Source organism: Sapajus apella, unplaced genomic scaffold (assembly GCF_009761245.1).
Source record: "Sapajus apella isolate SASKATOON/1434 unplaced genomic scaffold, GSC_monkey_1.0 scaffold42, whole genome shotgun sequence".
Lineage (NCBI taxonomy): Eukaryota > Metazoa > Chordata > Mammalia > Primates > Cebidae > Sapajus > Sapajus apella.
This window is the reverse complement of record NW_022436982.1, coordinates 10,892,172-10,914,246: the sequence shown is the minus strand read 5'-3', so window position 1 is coordinate 10,914,246 and position 22,075 is coordinate 10,892,172.

Here is a 22,075-nt window from a genome sequence, read left to right as displayed (position 1 = left end):
AACTGACCACCTGTGACTCTCCATCATCCTAGCTGCCACACAATGCATATCCCTCTTCTGAAACCAAAAACGCATTATTTTGGTGTCTACTATAGCTGGCAGTGCCACCACCAAAACTGGCTAAACCAGTATGCCAGTCATGCACCTCCTCAAATCCCAAAAGCCAATCCACCCAGCCGATTACATCCTCAACAAGCTGTGGCACTGCTTCCACAAGCACCAACAGTACAGGCCACTGAGGCACTTAAGACATCTCTGATATTGATCAACCTGAAGAAATCACATGGAGAACATACTAGTGTACCCACCCAGAATGAAAATCAAACACACTACCCAAATGAAACTAAAATATACATCTACAAAAAAAAGTATTTTTCTAGAAAAGCTACTCCATAAAATTGGAAGGGGTAACTGTTTCACCTGATATGAAGATATCAATGTAGGTACACACACACACACACAATTTTTAAAGGAAATATGATACCTCCAAAAGAAAATAGTATTTTTTTAAGTAGCTGATCCCAAAAGAAAGAAAAACTATAAAAAGCCTGAAAGTAAGTTAACTTAATGTAATGATCCTGAGAAAACAGAGCAAAATATAAGTGAATACAGATAGATAATTTAACAACATCAGGCAAACAATTCATGATTAGAATGTGAAATTCAACAAAGAGATAGATGTCATAAAAAATAATTTGTGAACAATCTCGGAGCTCAAGACATCAAAAAATAAAAAATGCAATTAAAAGTTTCAATGACAAACTCAAGCAAGAGAAAGAATTTCTGAACTTAAAGACAGAATTTTAAAAATAATTCAGTAAAAGTAAAATTTAAAAAATAAGCCTATGGGACTTATTGGTCACCATTAAGCAAACAGATATTTGCATTATGAGATTTTCAGATGAATAATAGACAAGAAAAGACATAGAAAAGCTATTTGATCAAATAATAGCTGAAAATATCTTAAGTCTTAGAAGATCCATGGACATCCAGATCCAGGATGTCAAATGTTACCAAAGAGATTCCATTCTGAAGCCCATTATAATAAAACTGTCAAAAGTCAAAGACAAAATGATAATATTAAAAACACCAATAAGAGAGTATCCGATCACATATAAGAGAACCTCTATTAAATTAACAACAGATTTCTCAGAAATTTTACAGGCCAGGAGAGAAAAGGATCATGTATTCAAAGTGCTAAAACAAAAAAGATAACTGTCAGCCAGGAATACTAGAGTCAACAAAGCTACTCTTTAGACAAATAGCTTATATAAGCTATCCTTGTAAAAAAATCAGTAGCATTTCTACATACCAAGAAGAAATTCACTTACAACAGCCACAAAATATAAAACACCTAGGAAGAAAATTTAAGAAGGTGAAACTATCTCTACAATAAAAATAATAAATTTATGATGAAAAAAAACTGAATAGCACACAAACACAAAAAAATAAGTCTATCTATGTTCATGGATTGGAAGACTTGATATTGCTAAAATGACCATATTACCCAAAGTAATGCACAGTTAAGGCAATCTATATAAAAATAAATAAAAATATTCACAGAAATAGAAGAAATAATCATAAAATTTACATGGAACCACAAAAGACCCCAATAGTCAAAGCAATTGTGAGAGAGAAGAATAAAGCTGAAAGTATACTCTGTGAACTAAAAATATACTAAAAAAATATGATAACCAAAACATCATGGTATTGGCAGAAAAAACCCAGACATACAGACCATTGGACTGAAGACAGAACCCAGAAAAAATTCCACATATTTACGGCAAATATATTTTGAATAAAGGTGTCAAGAACATGCATTGAGCAAAAGACAATCTCTTCAATAAATTGTGCTGAGAAAACTGAAAATCCACATGCAGCATAGTGAATCTAGACCCCTATATCTCATCATATATTTAAAAAAACTCAAAATGGATTAAATACTTAAACATAAAACCTGAAACTATGGAAAAAATACTAGAAGAAAACATTTGAGAAACATGTGAAAACATTGGTCTTAGAAAAGATTTTGTGTATAGGACCGCAAGAGGACAGGCAGCAAAACCAAAAATAGACAAGTGAGATTACATCAAATGAAAAAGCTTCTGCACAGCAAAAGAAACAATCAACAAAGTGAAGTGACAATCTTCAGAATAATAGAAAATATTTGCAAATTATGCATTTGGCAAGATATTATCCAGAATATAGAAAAAACTCAACTCAGCAGCAAAGAGCCAAAAATATTATTTAAAATTGGTAAATGATCTGAATATGCATTTCTTAAAAGAAGACACATAAATGGCCAAGAAGTATATTTCTAAAAATCCTCCCTGATAGTCAGGGATATGTAAATAAAAAGCACAATGAGATATCATGTCACTGTAGTTAGAAGGGCTATTGTCAGAAAGACAAAATATAACAAATGTTAATGAACATGTGGACAAAAGGGAACTCATAAACTGTTGGTAAGAGTATAAATTAGTACTTATGATAAAAGCCAGTATGCAGCTTTCTCTAAAAATCTAAAAATGACACTACCATATGATCCAGCAATGCCATTATGCGATATATATTCAAACAGAACAAAAGCAATATGTCAAGTGATAGCTGCACTCCCATGTGTGTTTGGCACTATTAATAATAATCAATATATGGAATCAACTTAAGTTTCCATCAGCAAATGAATGGATAAAGAAAATGTGGCATACATAAATAATGAAATACTATTTAACCATAAAGAAGAGTAAAATCCTGGCATTTGTGGCAACATGAATTAGCCTGGAAGACATTAGGTTAAGTGAAATAATCTAGGCACAGAAAGATAAATACCACATGTTCTCACTGATATATGGAAGCTAAATCAGTGGAACTTAGAGAAGTAAAGAGTAGAATACTGATAACTGGAGGCTGGAAAGGATGAGGGAAAGAGGGGATACAGAAAACTTGGTTATCAGACACAAATTACAGCTAGGCAGAAGGAGAAGTTTCTATGTAGGGCGACAACTATAGATAACATTTATTCTATATTTTCAAAAAGTAGAAGAGATAATTTTGAATGTTACCAACACAAAGAAATGATTAATATAGTGATTGATATGGTAAGTACTCCAATTTCATTACACATTGTATACAGATATCAAAATATCAGACTCTTGTCACATAAATATGCCCCATTATTACATATCAATTAACACTAATAAAATAGATAAATACATAAGTCCTAACCAATCTTAAAAAAAAAAAACCCACTAAATAGTACAAATGCATAAGCCAGACTGGGACACAATATTGGCAAAACAATCAAACTTCTTCAGAGCATAGGAAACTAATAAAAAGATAAGAAATATAATACAAAAAGGGGAAGGATATGAAGAGGGATTTTCCAAAATAAGATATCTTAATGGAAAATAAGCACATAAAATCATACTCACATGAAAATTATGAGGGAAATGTGAATAAAAACTAGAATAACAAACATATCCACTAGAAAGTCTAAAATTATAGACTGACGGCAACAGATGTACGTGAGTATCTGGAGTAGTTATAACTCCAATACATTGTCACTGGGAAGGTAAAATAGTACTTATGCTTTGGAAAAAGTTCAGGAAATTTATTTTACATCTAAACACACAATCTATGACTCACAAATTTCACTTTCTAGGATTGAATTTAGAAAAATAAAATCGAATGTCCATAAAACGACTTGTCAAAAAATGACCATAGGAGGCTTATTTGTAGTAATCTAATCTGTAAATATTCCTGGTGTACATTAAGAATAGGATAGATAAGCCCACTGTGTTAATCTATATAATGGGATATGATCCAACAATAAAAAGATATAAAACATTGATACACAGAAGCAGATAGAAAAAATTCAAAAGTATTATGTTCAGTGGAAGATGCCTTATACAAAATATATCTTATGATTTCATTTCTATGAAATACTAGAGCAGATAAAACTAATCTATGCTTTAAAAATTTTGAATAGCATATGCTTCAGGTGTTAGTTTAGAGGGAAAGATTGGGAAAGTGCATGAGGGAGTGATAGGAATGTTATATTTCTTGCTGGTGGCTTGGCTCACACAGGTGTACACGTATGTCAAAGTTCATTAAATAGTAAACATTGAAGTTATTTGTTTCCTTGTTTGGAAATTTTATCTCAAATGAAAAACTAGAACTGTAAACAAATATTGAACTCTAGTTGATAATTTGAGTACTGAATTGTTTAAGGAGAAAATATATTGATTTCTATATCTTAGTTGAACATATTCATCAAAACTATAAGACAGATTGACAGAGAGACGTATGGAAGAATGAATTAACAGAGAACTATCTAACAAATAGTGTAAAAATTAATTGCAGAATTTAGGTAGTGGGTATGCGAATGCTTATTATTAAATTCTTTTACGTTGTGAATGTTTGAAATTTTTAATAGTGCAATTTGAGGAGAATACTACCAAAAGAAAACCAATGAAGCCACCTCTGTATTATTTAACAATAAATGCCCAACATCATAACCTATATCAAACACAAGAAAAGTTTTACTTTATTTAGTTTTTCCATTTAAGACATTAGTCAAATCTGTAAACATACGGTAATTAAAAAGAGCCATACAAAGTGTTTTTAAAAGTCTGACTAATCTTAATGGAATATGATATCTGTAATTAGTTTTCTTGCACATTTAATGTACATAGCTTTGTTGTTATACAATGGGCATTTCCTCACTAAGTTACCTTGCCTCTCACAGTTGGAAATCAGAGTTAGAATGATAGAATATTCAGTTTAAAACTGATTTGAGCCCTAGAAGTTAAAATTATGTTTCTTAATTTAACACCAGAACACAAAGCGATTTGCCTCAGGGGTTTTGCTTGAGTGATAGAGTAAGACAAAGATTCATGTTGTCTGACTACTAGCAAACTGCTCTTCCTAATACCCTATTCTATCTTTTATTGAGCAGCCAAATTTATATTAAAAAATCATATAAAATTCTATAAATTTTTTAATCATTACCAAATTGGTTACATTTTTGTTCATTAATTGAAACATAAATTCAGAAACAGGACATTAATTTTGTTTCACTTTTCTATAAACATTATAAATTATAAATTTATAATAATATATAATATATAATAATTATAAATTATTCTCTAATATCATTACATATTTAATATCTGTGTACACACACACATATGTATATTTCCTTAGAATCATGAGTGTTAAAACAAGTCCTTTAATTTCCAGTCAGATTATTAGTTAATACGATAGCCAAAGAAATATATACATATCTTTCAAAATGTGGAAAACATTCTATAATAGAGTTTTATATTCAAATTATCTCAGAAAGGTACTTTTAAAAAATGTTATCAGAGGCAATATAATTACATTTCCTCATGAAAGGATACCTTCTTGAAGATGCTCTTAAGATTCTGATAGGTCAGTTTTTTTAAACTTCAGAAGATCTTAATTGCTTTTTATTGTTTGGATGATAAATGAATATGGCAAAAAGGTTAACTACTCTTTTAGCTCTCCATTTTCTCTTGTCGGCTTGGCTTACCAAAGGACATACTGAGAGAAGCAAATTCCTGTGAGTGAGGTCACAGAGTTCAGTTTATTTCTACAAAGGATTATTGCTGGCACACGATAAGATCCTCCGTTAGGTATTGAACATGATGTTCTTATTTTATCTTACTATAAAATGTTTTTTGTTGAGATTTCTTGGAAAATAGAGTAGAATTTCTGGGTTTTTTGGTCAACTTTATAAACTTTTGAAAACAATATCTCCAGAGAAACAATAATTTAGTATATTCCATGTTCTCAAAGGACAGTTTTTTTTCTCAGATTCCACTGTGCAATAGAGTCACTGGGGGCAAATTCAGAAGGTTTTTTTAGCTTGAGCTTAAGAAATTTTGATTTAGTACATGCACCACATCAGATAATTTTGAGGTCAGGTTTCCAAGTTTTAAATTTGCAAATTATTGCTTTAAGAATCCCTACCATTTTTAGAATTGATAGTGTAGTATCAATCAAGTAGTGTCTGCACAGTCTGTATGGCTACAACCCTTCTAGAAGAACATTTTGGTCTAATGTCAATGCTTAGAAGAAGAATTTGTCGAAAATCAATACCTTGAAAATCCAAGGAACTAAATGCCCTGGATCCCCTCATACTCCTTAACACCAAATCCAGGCCAAACGCTATTGATGGTGATTGCCTGGCTGACTAGATTTGAGCTTTGGTCATTAGTTGGAGCCTGGATCACTGTGACTCTGCTCTTACCTTCAACCTTCCTCACTAATTACAGAATCAGCCTGAACTTGTACTTCTGAAAATATATCAAGTAGGTTTAGTCTTCTCACCCAGCATTAGCACTGAGGGCTCATGCTGTCATGGAGTATCACCAAAGACTGAATTATAGAACTATATTGTATAGAGACTATCTTCAAGGAAGCTTGAGTGAGCAGGAGAAACAAAATTTAGCACTATGGATGAACACATTTAGCAATATAGAAATTCAAAGACAGCAGAAAATTAATGACAACTTTTTAGTAACAGTGGTGAAAAGCAAGATTTAGAAAATAGCTACCATTCATTGTCCAGAAAGAACAAACAACAACATTGTTTCCATGGCATAATGATATGATCATCAGTAAAATGTTGTATAGTAAAGCCAGCCCTGAAGAAATCTATGTCAGTGAAACCGAAAATAAACTCAAGGTGTATATCCTTCAGTCTAATTTGTGTATGTGCATAAATTTTGAAGCTTAAAGACATCAAATAACTTACCTGTGGTCAAATGGTTAGTAAGGGGCAGAGTTACGACTCAAATTAAGGTACTTCTGACCTCATAGGCTGGGTTCTAGATTCTCAGCTTGTATTTTTCCATCATGCTATTCTTCTGTAGTCAATATACATACATACATACATGCACCCGATACATATATATGTACATACAAGATAAATATGTATGCAGGTGTATATACATATATGTACATATGTGTACATGTATATATGTATGTGTATATGCACATTAATATTTTTCCTTGTATGTTTGTATATATATGTGTGTGTATATACACATGTATATATGCATACATACAAGGTAGATATATATATATATATATATATGTATGTATTTCTTTACCTATTATGTTAACTGATGAGTCTATATATATATGTCTACCTGGTATGTATATATACATATGTGTATGTGTATATATGTATATATATCTATGTGTATATATTTACTACAGAAGAATAGCGTGATGGTAAAAAACAAATTTAGAATCCAGAACCCAGCCTATCAGGTCAGCTCTAGCTTAATTTGAGTTGTGACTCTGCCCCTTACTAACCATTTGACCACAGGCAAGTTATTTGACGCCTTCAAGCCTCAAAATTTCCTTTCTCAGTAAAATGAAAATTAAAACCTACTTGACAGGGTCATTGAGAAAATACCACTAAAAATTTATGCAAAATGCAAAGCAGTGTGTAGGAAGACCATGGAAATCCAATAAATGACAACAGATTACAAACACATATGAAAGAACGTTAAAATTCACCAGACATTTACAATAAATTGCTAAAGAGAAGTGGCAAGAAATAGAAACATCTATAATAACAAAAAGTAATAAACATTTAAATTACTAACCATCCTAAGTGTCTTACGTATATCAGCTCATTTAATTCTAACAAACCTGTAAGGTAAGTGCTACATCATCATTTTACAGATGAGGATATTTAGTAATCAAAATAATCAGAACTTAGAGAGTCAGAGTGTGGTATTTTGGAAAAAGATTATAACATTCAATGAAAAATTGTAATTTATGACTTTCAAGAAAAAAGTTCTAGTGAAATTCTACAAATTAAGCAAATAATTGTTATGTAAGTATCTAAATAATAGAAAAGAAATGCTACCGCCACCCAAAACAACAAAACATTATTTCCTCAGCTAATGGCTTTGGAAATCTGCATGACCAAAACATTATTGCAACTAATTAAGCTAGAATTCATTTACAAAGTATCAAGAGAAACACTGATACACTTCCAAATAATTTAAAAATACAGCCCTTCTGCGAGAGCCTTGGAGAAACTGCAGGTGGAAAATTCACTACTGGTGTAATTTATAAAATCAAGCTCTCATAGAAGTAAATAAAAAAGATCAAGAAAAATAAACGATTTTTTGATAAACAAATATTATGGACCATTATTATAGGGTGCCCTAAGAGTTGGCACATAAGCAAATTTTCATCAGTATATTAAGAATTATTCTACTTGTTCCTGCAAAGACAATGCCCACCTCATGATGGCAATGAAAGAGAGAATCTAAAACAGCATTTTCTTTTTGGAAATACAAAATCTACAGATCCCTTTGTACACTAAACATTCATTGGAATAGCCTTGTTTTCTGCTTGTCATTTTCTATACTTTGTGCATTCAATGGCCAAGTTTCAAAATGGTTTGGTTCAAAGTTGTGACCTACCAGAACTGCTTCTCAATCCTTGAAGAGGCAGTAAGCTGTGGTTATGCTTCTGTGACATTTGTCAGGCTCTGTAGAAGACTTTTTAAAACAGGCTTATTTGTCAATAAAAATACACTATCTCATGTTATTTTGACATCCTTTACAAATATGCAATTACCTTGTTTTCTATAAGGTTAAATTCCATTCAGGTACATGATGCTTTCCCAATTTAAATTTGCAAATGAGATAGCATAGTAAGATTTATTATGCAGTACCCTTGGTATTTAGGGGTTCACATTCAAAGCAGTGTGTAGGAAGACCATGAGCTGGTGCAAAGATTAACTCTGACATAATCACTGTTTTTAGATATGCTGGTTAACAGTTTTCATTTTATTTATGAGCCTCATATTTTAAATTGACGTTTATGCTGGGCAATGTGTGAAATTATTTGACTGCGACCAGACTTATTTATAAATTCAATGTGAATACTGACACATTTCATATGCTATTTGTATTTTAAATATATTGGAAATGGTACAATTAAAATATCTGAGCTTAAAGAGTGAAGGGGAGAGATACAGATCCAGTTAAGAAATAATGTTTGAGTGCACACATATTTAAAAAGTTAAAAAAGGAAAAGAAGCAATATGAACTACTTATCTCAGTGCCTGAAAATATGCAGGAAGCAAAAATAAGACCTGCTAACGCTGGCATATGAAAAGGACTTCATGAAATGTTAACTTAACACATTCAAAATCATATTATAATTAGTACTGGGTGAGCCATAAAATGTTCCTAAAAACACCTAGAAGTTAATATGCTTTCTCCCCCCCCCTCACATTCTCTCACTCTTACTCTTGCCATCATTTTCATATTATCAAGTATAAAGGTCTTAATTGAAAATTGTGTTCCTGGAGAGTGTGCACCTTGTCAAATAGCAAAATATTACAACCTCAGATGTAGTTAGTTCTCTTCAGGTATTGTGACTCTGAGTGGACTCAGAGCTTGAGTGGAAATTTAAAGGTGTATGGTCAGGTTTGGTATGTGACTGGTTGCCATTTACTCTGATCTATTCGATTTAAGCTGGTCTCCATATGTACAATGATATTAACAAGGAAAGGACAATATATCCAAGGATTTCTACCAAGTTCATCTTATGAATCTTATGATTCTGAGGCATCCAGAAAAAGGAATGATACTATAATTACCAGCAATTTTTCTAACAAGGTACACACAATTTGTTCCCTTTGTGTGACTCAATTTCTGACTCACATTTAGCATAATTCATTTCCCTTCAGTGAAAGTGTCAGTACTATTCTTTTCAAAATATTCCTTCTTCAGAATTCCCCCTCCACATTCAGAATGACATACGATAGCAGTAATAGCAATAATTATAGTAATAACAATACCAAGTATTTAGTGATTCAGGATAAAGTGATTGACACTGAAGGCAATTATCGCTAGCATATAGTAAAGAAAAACTGGTTTGTTGGTAGGTAGAAGTATAAGACACTTGGCAACTATTGAAATGATGAAATCTGTTACCAAACACAGAGCTCCCTGGAATCAATGAGTTTATCATGCAGAGGGTGGCAGCAGAATACTGTAGACTTTTGATTTTTATATATCTCTCACTTATCTCACTAATGAACACAGTAGGCACTTAATATAGTGCATTTTATCAGCAATGACTGCCAATTAAGCTTTTGAGACCAGAAGAACTGAAAAATCCTTGAGAAATAAGGGAGCATTTAATTTCTGAAAAAAAATAATGCTTTGAATCAGAAGTAGGTAAGGAAATTACAGTCAAGGCATATATCAAAAACAAGGCTAAGTTAAAGCAGCAGCTCAAAAAGTATGACAATCAAGAACAAGAGGTAACAGGTGCAAAGGCTAGTCATTCAGTCAGGACCTTACCATCAAAAGATGTTGATATTAAAAAGAAAAAAAAGGAAGTGAAGGAATGAGAGATGCTAGCACTAAAAACTGTGATAAGTGATCCAAGAGTCACTGTAGTACTTAGATGAGCTCTCCTAAGGAAGTACACAATGACAGAGCCTGATATGGGGTTGGAGATGGATGTTAATGACAATGGATAATAATGATAACAGCAATGGCACTTCTACACTAAAAATAGTAATAATAGATAATAGACATGAGAGCCAAAAATTTTGAAAATTGACAATTATATATATAGAATTTATTATTGTAAGTTTTTAAATGTACAGTTACTAAAATACTGAATGAACGATATAAATTCTCAGATGTTTTAGTAGTAATGTAGTCAAGTTTTTATGGTTTTCCTTTCTTACCTTGCCAGTAGTCTAACAATTATAGTTACCATGAATTTGATACTTCCCTGAAATATTTAATATCATTATCACATTTATATTAATACTCAAGATTTAGAATTCTTCAACTACTAGTCATTCTTTCCAGAAAGAGAAAATGGTATCAAAATATCAGCTCCAATTCACTTGGATAAAGGAAGTTTGGACAGAGGGAGAGGAAAGGAAAGCAATGATAACAGAAAGAGGATGAAGTGGGAGTAAGGGAGCTGACCTCTGTATATAACCCGCCTCCTGTCAACACCACAGAAAATAACTAAGGCAGGTATACCTTAGAGAAAATAGGATTTCATGAGTGGCAAGTAGATTTTCTCATTCAATTCTCTCATTAAAAATAGAAGACCAAGTCACATTTACTAGTGATATACATATTTTTAAAGTAACACAAAATATTAATATAATGAAAGTTGAGACAATATAATTTTCTTTTAACTTCTTTCTCCATCTATCCTCTTACTGGAATTCCCTCACTTGTTACTCCTTTTTTTTTTTTTTTTTTTTTTTTTTTTTTTTTTTTTTTTTAATGGAGTGTTGCTCCGTCTTCCGAGACCGGAGTGCAGTGGTGCTCCTGGATTCAAGCGATTCTCCTGCCTCAGCTCCTGAATAGCTGGGAATGCAGGCGTGCACCACCATGCCCAGCTAATTTTTGTATTTTTAGCAGAGACAGGGTTTCACCATGCTGGTCAGGCTGGTCTCAAACTCCTCACCTTGTGATCCACCTGTCTTGGCCTCCCAAAGTGTTGGGATTGCAGGAGTAAGCCACTGTGCCTATAAAAGTTGTTTTGCACTCTGCAGCAGTCACTAATCAATGATTGTTTTAAAAAACACACACACACACACACCCCCACACAAAAATAAACGTTTCACAAAGCCTGAATCTACTTAAAGAATATATTTTTTAAAATGCTCATAACATTTCTTAATATCAAAAAACTTTAAAGGTATACTAGTATTAGATAGTACATTCAATTAAGTATATTCAAGAGTTTGAAAAAATAAAGGTATGATTGTCTTTTTTCACTAAGTGTAAAAATTAACTTCAAAATACTTTGATATCAAAGAATTTTCAATTAAGTATATTCAAGAGTTTGAAAAAATAAAGGTATGATTGTCTTTTTTCACTAAGTGTAAAAATTAACTTCAAGATACTTTGATATCAAAGAAGTTTTAGTTTAGTTATTCCAGAGAAATAGTATACACTCTTACATATTTCTAATGCTAGTCATAGAAAAACTCAAAAAACCTACCGATGATAAACAGATTAAATAGTGACAAAAAAAGAAGTTAAATGAAATAACAATTAAAACAGTGGCACTTGCCATATATTTCCTACCTCATCCTGTCTTCCTAGCCCTGATGAAATAGAACATGAAATGTCTGTCAATTGAATGTTACTCAAGTCTTAAAGAATTTTAATGAGGTTGTATCCTATTAAAATTTATATATGCCATTTTGTAACTAAGTGTGCTATTAATTTAAATCTAGTGATTTCTTTGCACATTCATGATCTAGATTACCTTTTCAATTCTTTCTGCATCTTCATATCATTTTAGGAAACAATGAATAATTAATTTTTAAAAATCCTTCAAATATCCACTTTGAGCTAAACCAAGTGAAAAATCAATGGAAAAAATGCTCATATTTTTAAATAGCTGGGACTAATCTTTTTGCTAACAGAAAATTAGTGAGAAATAAAAAATAATGTATTTAAATTTCTTCAAACTTATAAAATTCAAATTTCACTCTATTAACGTCTCAAAAAAGTCTGACATACTTCATTTACGAATTTTAACCTGCATGATCTTTAATTTGGCTTTCTATAGAATTCTACCTCTTTCATTGTTTCATATTGTTTATTTTTCCATTTTTTTTAACTGCAGAATATAGGTACAAATGAAGCGATCATTCTTTCAATTAGAGACAGTAATCCAATTATTAGTGGTTAATATGTATTTTCTTCATTTTCCCCCAATAAATTCAACTGATGACTAGTTTTAGCTATGACAATAGATTTTACTTTTGAAAATAGTTACAGTAAAATATTTTAAAACATAAAATTTACCATCTTAACAATTTTAGGTATAGAGTAAAATACTCTTAACTATATGCACCTTGTTATGCAACAGATCTCTAGAACCTCACCTAGCAAAACTGAAACATTATACCCATTGGAAAAAACTTCCCTTTAGCCTCTCCCCAATCCCCTGGCAGCCATCATTCTGCATTATGTTTCTAAAAGTTTGACTACTTTAGATACTGGAATAAGGGAATCATGCAGCATTTGTCTTTTTGTGACTGGCTTATTTCATTAAGCATAATATCATCAAGGTTCATTCATGTAGCATATAACAGAATTTCCTCCTTTTTAAAGGCCGAATAATATCCTGTTGCTAAGAAACTATCAACAGGATAACTACAGAATGGAAGAAAATGTTTGTACACTATGCATCTAACGAAGGTCTAATATCCAGCATCTATAAGGAACATAAACAAATTTACAAGAAAAAGAACTTTATAAAAAAGTGGGTAAAGAATATAAACAGACACTTTTCAAAAGAATACATATAAGCAACCAACAGTCATCTGAAAAACAGCTCAAGTTCACTGATCATTAGAGAAATACAAATCAAAACCACAATGAGATACCACCTCACAGCAGTCAGATGGCTATTATTAAAAGGTCAGAAAACAATAGATACTGGTGAGGTTGTGGAGAAAGTGGAGCACTTATACACTGTTGGTGGGAGTATAAATTAGTTCAATCATTGTGGAAGACAGTGTGGCAATTCCCTAAAGACCTAAAGACAAATACCATCTGGCCCAGCAATACCATTACTGGGTATATACTCAAAGGAATATAAATCATTCTGTTATGAAGACACATGCAACTTATGTTCATTGCAGCACTATTCACTACAACAAAGACATGGAATCAACCTACGTGCCCATCAATGGTAGACTGGATAAAAAGCGGGGAGGGGCCAAAATGGCTGAATAGAAACAGCTCAATTCTGCAGCTCCCAGCAAGACCAACACAGAAGCCAGCCGATTTCTGCATTTCCAAATGAGGTACCTAGTTTATCTCATTAGGACTGGTTAGGCAGTGGGTGGAACCTACAGAGAGATTGCAGAAACATGGTGGGGTGTCACTTTACCTGGAAGTGCATGGAGCCAAAGGAAGTGGTGAGGGACTGTGCTACCCAACCCAGGTACTAAGCTTTTTCCATGGATTTTTGAAATCAGGAGATTCCCTTGTGAGCCTACACCACCAGGGTTCTGAGTTTCAAATACAAAACTGGGTGGCCGTTTGGGCAGGCACTTAGCTGCAGGAGTTTTTATTTTTTATACTCCAGCAGCATCTGGAACTCCAATAAGAAAGGAGAACCTTCTACTCCCCTGGAAAGGAGGCTGAAGCCAGGGAGCCAAGTGGTCGCGCTCAGCGGGTCCCATTCCCAGGAGCCCAGCAAGTTAAGAACCACTGGCTTGAAATTCTCACTGCCAGTGCAGCAGTCTGGAGTCTACTTGGGATGACTGAGATTGGTGGTGGGAGGGGCCATCACCATTACTGTAGTTTTAGTAGGCAGTTTTCCCCTGACAGTGGACTGGGAGGTTTGGACTTTGCAGTGCAGCAAAGCGGCTGTGGCCAGACTGCTTCTCTAGATTATTCCTCACTGTGCAGGGCATCTCTGCAGAAAATCTAGCAGCTCCAGTCAGGGAATTACAGAGAAAACTCTCATCTCCCTAGCACAGAGCACCTAGGGGGAGGGGCAGCTGGGGTCACAGCTTCAGCAGACTTATTCTTCCTGCCTGTCAGCTCTGAAGAGAGTGGCTGATCCTGACAAGGGGGATTCTCCAAGCCCAGTACACCAGTTCTGCTAATGGACAGACTGCTTCCTTAAGAGGGTCACTGACCCCTGTGCCTCCTGACTGGGAGAGACCTCCCAACAGGGGCTGGCAGACATCTCATACAGGAGAACTCCAGCTGGCATCAGGCTGGTGCCTTTCTGGGATGAAGCTTCCAGAGGAAGAAGCAGGCAACAACCTGTGCTGCTCTGCAGCCTCCACTGGTGATACCCAGGTGAACAAGGTCTGCAGTGGACCTCCAGTAAACTGGAGCAGACCTGCAGAAGAGCACCTGACTGTTAGAAGAAAAACAAACAGAAAGGAACAATAACAACAACAAATAACTCACCAACAAAAACCCCATCCAAAGTTATCAGCCTCAAAGATCAAAGGTAGATAAATCCACAAAAATGAGAAAAAAAAATAATGCAAAAATACTGAAAATTCCAAAATCCAGAATCCATCTTCTCCTCTAGATGATCCCAACATTTCTCCAGAAAGGGTGCAAACCTGAATTGACAAAAGTAAGCTTCAGGAGGTGGGTAATAACAAACTCCTCTGAGTTAAAGAAGCATGTTCTAACTCAGTGCAGAGAAGCTAAGAACCTTGATAAAAGGTTAAAGGAACTGTTAACTAGAATAGCCAGTTTAGAGAGGAACATAAATGACCTGATGGAACTGAAAAGCACAGCATGCATACACGAGTATCGATAGCCAAATTGATCAAGTGGAAGAAAGAATTTCAGAGTTTGAAGAACGTCTTACTGAAATAAGACTTGCAGACAAGATTAAGGAAAAAAGAATGAAAAGGAACAAAGGCCTCCAAGACATTTGGAACTATGAGAAAAGACTCAATCTGTAATTGATTGGAGTACCTGAAAGAGACGGAGAGAATGAAATCAAGTTGGAAAACATACTTCAGGATATTATCCAGGAGAATTTTTCCAGCCTAGCAACACAGGCCAACATTCGAATTCAGGAAATACAGAGAACACCACTAAAATACTCCATGAGAACATTAATCTCAAGACATATAATCAGCATATTCTCAAATATCGAAATGAAAGAAAAAAATGTTAAGGGAAGCCAGAGAGAAAGGTCAGGTCGCCTACAAATGGCAGCCCATCAGACTAACAGTATATCTCTCTGCAGAAACTCTACAAGCCATAAGAAAGTGGGGGGCAATATTCAACATTCTTAAAGCAAAGGATTTTCAACCCAGAATTTTATATCCAGCCAAACTAAGCATTATAAGCAAAGGAGAAATAAATTCTTTTCCAGGCAAGCAAATGCTAAGGGATTTTGTCACCACCAAGCCTGCCTTACGAGAGCTCCTGAAGAAAGCACTAAATATGGAAATGAAAAACCAGTGCCAGCCACTGCAAAAATATACCAAAATATAAAGACGAATGACACTGTGAAGAAACCCATGTAACATTCAAAGAAACATATTGGCTCAAAATAAAGAAATTGAGAAATATTTACCAAGCAAATGGAAGCAAAAAAGAAGCAGGGAAGTTTGTAGAGATTTACAAAGAGATTTAGACTCCCACACAATAATAATGGGAGACTTTAATACCCCACTGTCAATATCAGACAGATTAACAAGACAAAAATTAACAAAGATATCGAGGACTTGAACCCAGCTCTGGATCAGTGGGCCTAATAGACATTATAGAACCCTCCAACCCAAATGCACAGAATATACATACTTCTCAGTGCTACATGGCACTTATTCTAAAATTGACCTCATAATTGGAAGTAAAACACTCCTCAGCAAATACAAGAGAATCGAAATCATAACAAATAGTCTCCCAGACCACAGTGCAATCAAATTAGAGCTCAGGATTAAGAAACTCACTCAAAACTGCACAACTACATGGAAATTGAACAACCTGATCCTGAATGACTCCCGAGTATATAAAGAAATTAGCCAAAAATCAAGAAGTCCTTAGAAACCAATGAGAACAAAGAGAAAATGTGCCATAATCTCTGGGGCACAGCTAACGCATGTTAAGAGGGAAAATTATAGCACTAAGTGCCCACATCAGAGAGCTGGAATAGTCACAAATTGACACCCTAACATCACAATTAAAAGAACTAGAGAAGAAAGATCAGACAAATTCAAAAGTTAGCAGAAAACAAGAAATACCTAAGGTCAGAGTAGATCTGAAGGAGATAGAGACACAAAAAAAGGCTTAAAAAATCCATGAATTTAGGAGCTGGTTTTTTGAAAAAAATCAAAACAAAACAAAACAAAAAAAAAAACAAAAACAAAACAATAGACTGGTAGCTAGGCTCATAAAGAAGAGAAAGTAAAATAGACACAATAAAAATGATAAAGGGGATATTACCACTGACCCCACAGAAATACAAACTATAATCAGAGAATACTATAAACACCACTGCACAAATAAACTAGAAAATCTGGAAGAAATGGATAAATTCATGGACCCATACGCCCTCCCAAGATTAAACAAGGAAGAAGTCAAATCCCTGAATAGAACAATAACAAGTTCTGAATTTGAGGCAGTAATTAATAGCCTACCAACCAAATAAAGCCTAGGACCAGATAGATTTACAGCTGAATTGTACTAGAAATACAAAGAGGAGGTGGTACCATTCCTTCTGAAACAATTTCCAACAATTGAAAAGGAGGAACTCCCATCTAACTCATTTCATGAGGCCAGCATCATCCTGATACTAAAACGTGGCAGAGACACAACAAAAAAGAAAGTTTCAGGCCAATTGCCCTGATGAACATTGATGTGAAAATCTTCAATAAAATACTGGCAACCAAATCCAGCAGCACATCAAAAAGCTCACCCACCACAATGAAGTCAGCTTCATCCCTGGGATCCAAGGCTATTTCAGCATACACCAGTCAATAAACGTAATCCATCACATAAACACACCAATGAAGAAAAGCCATGATTATCAAATAGATGCAGAAAAGGCCTTTGATAAAATTCAACATCGCTTCATGTAAAAACTCTCAATAGGCTGGGCATGGTGGCTCACACCTGTAATCCTAGCACATTGGGAAGCTGAGGTGGGTGGATCACCTGACGTAAGGAATTTGAGACCAGCCTGGCATACATGGTGAAACTCCATTTCTACTAAAAAGATTAATATTAGCTGGATGTGGTGACATATGCCTGTAATCCCAGCTACTCGGGAGGCTGAGACAGGAGATCTCTTGAACCCAGGAGGCAGAGGTTGCAGAGACCTGAGATTGCACCACTGCACTCCAGCCTGGGTGACAGAATGAGACTCCATCTCAAAAAAAAAAAAATAGATAAGCAAATAATAATCTAGGTATTGATGGAACATATCTCAAATTAATAAAAGTTATTTATGACAAACTCATAGCCAATACCATATTGAACAGGAAAAAGCTGGAAGCATTCCCTTTGAAAACCAGCACAAGACAGGATGCCCTCTCTCAACACTGCTATTCAACATAATATTGGAAGTTCTGCTCAGAGCAATTATGCAAGAGAAAAAATGAGGGGTATTCAAATAGGAAGTGAGCAAGTCAAATTGTCTCTGTTTGCAGTTGACATGATTGTATATTTAGAAAACCCCATTCTCTCAGCCCCAAAACTTCTTAAGCTAATAAACAACTTCAGCAAGGTCTATCTTAGGATACAAAATTAATGTGCAAAAATCACAGGCATTCTGGTACACCAACAATAAACAACACAAACCAAATCATGACTGAACTTCCATTCACAATTGCTACAAAGAGAATAAAATACCTAGGAATACAGCTTACAAAGGATGTAAAGGTCCTCTTGAAAAAGAACTACAAACCACTGCTCAAGTAAATATGAGAGGACACAAACAAATGGAAAAACATTTCATGCTCATGAATAGGAAAAATCAATATCATGAAAATGGCCATACTGCCCAAGTAATTTATAGATTCAATGCTATTCCAATCTAAATACCATTGACATTCTTCACAGAATTAGAGAAAATTACTTTAAATTTCATTAAGAACCAAAAAGAGCCCATATAGTGGAGACAATTGTAAGCAAAATAATAAAGCTGAAGGCATCATGCTACCTGACTTCAAAGTGTAATACAAGGCTACAGTAACCAAAATAGCATGGTACAGCTACCAAAACAATCATGTAAACCAATACAACAGAACAGATATCTCATAAATAACACCACGCATCTGTAACCATTTGACCTTTGGCAAACCTGACAAAAACAAGCAATGGGGAAAACATTCCCTATTTAATAAATGATGCTGGGAAAACTAGCTAGCCAAATGCAGGAAAGTTAAACTGGAGCTCTTCCTTATACTTTACAGAAAAATTAAATGTAAACCTCCAAAACATGAAAGCCTTAGAAGAAAATCTAGGCAATACCATTCAGCACACAGGCATGGACAAAGACTTTATGACTAGAACAGCAAAAGCAATTGCAACAAAAGCCAAAATAGATAGGTGATCTAATTAAACTAGAGTTTCTGCACAGCAAAAGAAACTAGCATTAGAGTGAACAGGCAATCTACAGAATGGGAGACAATTTTTGCAATCTACCCATCTGACAAAGGTCTAAGAATCTGCAAGGAACTTAAATTTATGAGAAGAAAACAACAAAATTGGGCAAAGGATATGAACAGCCACTTCTCAAAATAAGGCATTGATGTGGCCACCAAGCATGAAAAAAAGCTTATCATCATTGATCATTAGAGAAATGCAAATCAAAACCACCATGAGGTACCATCTCATGCCAGTCAGAATGGCGATTAGTAAAAAGTCAGGAAACAACAGATGCTGGCAAGGCTGTGGAGAAATAGGAATGCTTTTACACTGTTTGTGAGAATTAAGTTAGTTCAATCACTGTGGAAGACAATGTGGCAATTCCTTAAGGACCTAGAACCAGAAATACCATTTAACCTAGCAATCCCATTACTGGGTTTATACCCCCCAAAATATAAATCATTCTACTATAAAGACATATGCACACATGTTTATTGCAGCACTATTTACAATAGCAAAGACATAAAACCAACGTAAATACCTGTCAACGATAGACTAGATAAGAAAATGTACTACACATACACCATGGAATACTATGCAGCCATAAAAAAGAATGAGATCATGTCCTTTGCAGGGACATGGATGAAGCTGGAAACCATCATCCTCAGCAAACTAACACAGGAACAGAAAGCCAAACACCACATGTTCTCATTCATAAGTGGGAGATGAATAACAAGATGACATGGACAGAGGGTGAGGAACAACACATACCAAGGCCTGTTGGGAGGTGGGAGGCAAGGGGCGGGAGAGCATTAGGACAAATACCTAATGCACACAGGGCTTAAAACCTAGATGATGAGTTGATAGGTGCCACAAACCACTGTGGCACGTGTATACCTATGTAACAAACCTGCATGTTCTGCACATGTATCGTAGAACTTAAAGTAAAATAAAAAATACATACATATTACTAGAAACAAAGATATTTCATAATGATTAAATAATTCTAACTAATATAAATATGCATACATCTAAAAATAATGCCCCAAAATACATGAAAACCAGACTGATTGAATCAAGAAATAAAATATTTAATTATAGAAACTTCAATATCTCATTCTCAGTAACAAATAATATGAGTAGGCAGATAGAAAAACTACAAAGAAATAGAAGACTTGAATAATATTATAAACTCAACTAGACCTAACAGACATGCATAGTGCACTCTAGTCAACAATATTAGAATATATAGTCTTCTGAAGACTATCCAGCAGACTATACATTAAATTATGTGACAAGCTTTAATTTATTTAAAATGATTGAAATAATTTCTAACAACAATTAAATTGAAAAACAAAATTAGGAAGAATTTTGAAAAATTCATAAAGATGTATATGTCAAACATCACACACTCATGTAACCAGTGGTTCTAAGATACTGCAAGGGAAATTAGAATAATCTTGCATATTTTAAAACCAAAAATAACATATCAAAAATTTTGGGGATGAAGCTAAGAAGTGCTTAGAGGAAAATTTAAAGTGAAAATTGTCAATGCTCTTAACAATTACCTTAGGCACTAGAAAAAAAGAGCATACTAAACCCAAAATGACCAGAAGGCAGAAATAATAAAGATTAGGAAAAAATAGAGAATTATAAAACAATAAAAGAAATAAACCACGTTTGTTCTTCAAAAAGATCAACAAAGTTAACACCTTTTAGCTAGATAAAACAAAGAAAAGAATTAATAGAGATGATCCCAATTACTAAAATGGAGAATGAAAGAGGTGACATTACTATTGACTTTACAGAAATAAAAAGGATTATAAGAGAATACTGTGAACAATTGATTATGAAATTAGATTATATCTGTTAATAAAATTGACAAATTGCTAGAAAGGCACATATTAGCCAAACAGACTCAAAAAGAATTTTTTTTTAAGACAGGATTTCACTTTGTCGCCCAGGATGGAGTGCAGTGGCACAAGAGTAGCTCGCGGCACCCTTGACTTTCTGGGCTCAAGTGAACCTCCAGCCCCCAAAAGCAGCTGGAACTACAGGCGTATACTACCACACCCTGCTAATTTTTGTGTGTTTTTTTTGTAGAGATAGGCTTTTGCCATGTTGCCCAGGCTGGTCTCAATCCCCTGGGATCCAGCAATCTGACCATCTCAGCCTCCAAAAGTGATTGGATTATAAGCTTTAGCCACCAAACTCGTCTGAAATAAAGTATTTTAGTAGACCTAAAATAGGTAAAGAGATTAAATAAGTAACATGAAAAACTTTCACAAGACTTCCAGTTTTTAGTCCTGCATGTAAGGAACTTGGAAGTCATCACTCTACTGGAATAAGAAAAAGCTAAATGAACTGAAAAATGAATGTTAAACTCTTCTTAGGTAAGTAGAGAGCTGAGGTAATGGCAAATCACTGCTGTAAAACATTGAGATGGATGGTGAATACAGAGAATCACATTTTCTGTATCAGAAATCCAAGAGCAAAAATTTTCCAGGAAATCAGTAATGGAATAAAAAAATCTGAATTATGATATCTGAATTGCTGGAGGCTCATTGTGGAAAAGTCTGAGCGTTAAAAATACAAGTGAATTGTTTTTGTCACCAAAAAATATAGTTTGAAGAGATAGAGCAAGCATCAGAACCCAAGTCAGGTGTGGTAGGGATGCTGGAATTATCAGACGAGAAATTTAAACCATGTATGATTGATACGATAAGGACTCTAATGCAAAACACACACAACATGCAAGAAGAGATGGGCAATATAACCAGCAAGACTGAAATTCTATGCAAGAAGTAGCAAGAAATATTACAGATTAAAAGCCATGTATCAGAAATAAAGAATGTCATTGACGGGCTTATTTGTGATTGGACACAGCTGAGGAAGGACTCACTTAGCTTGAGGTTATTACAAGCAAAACTTCA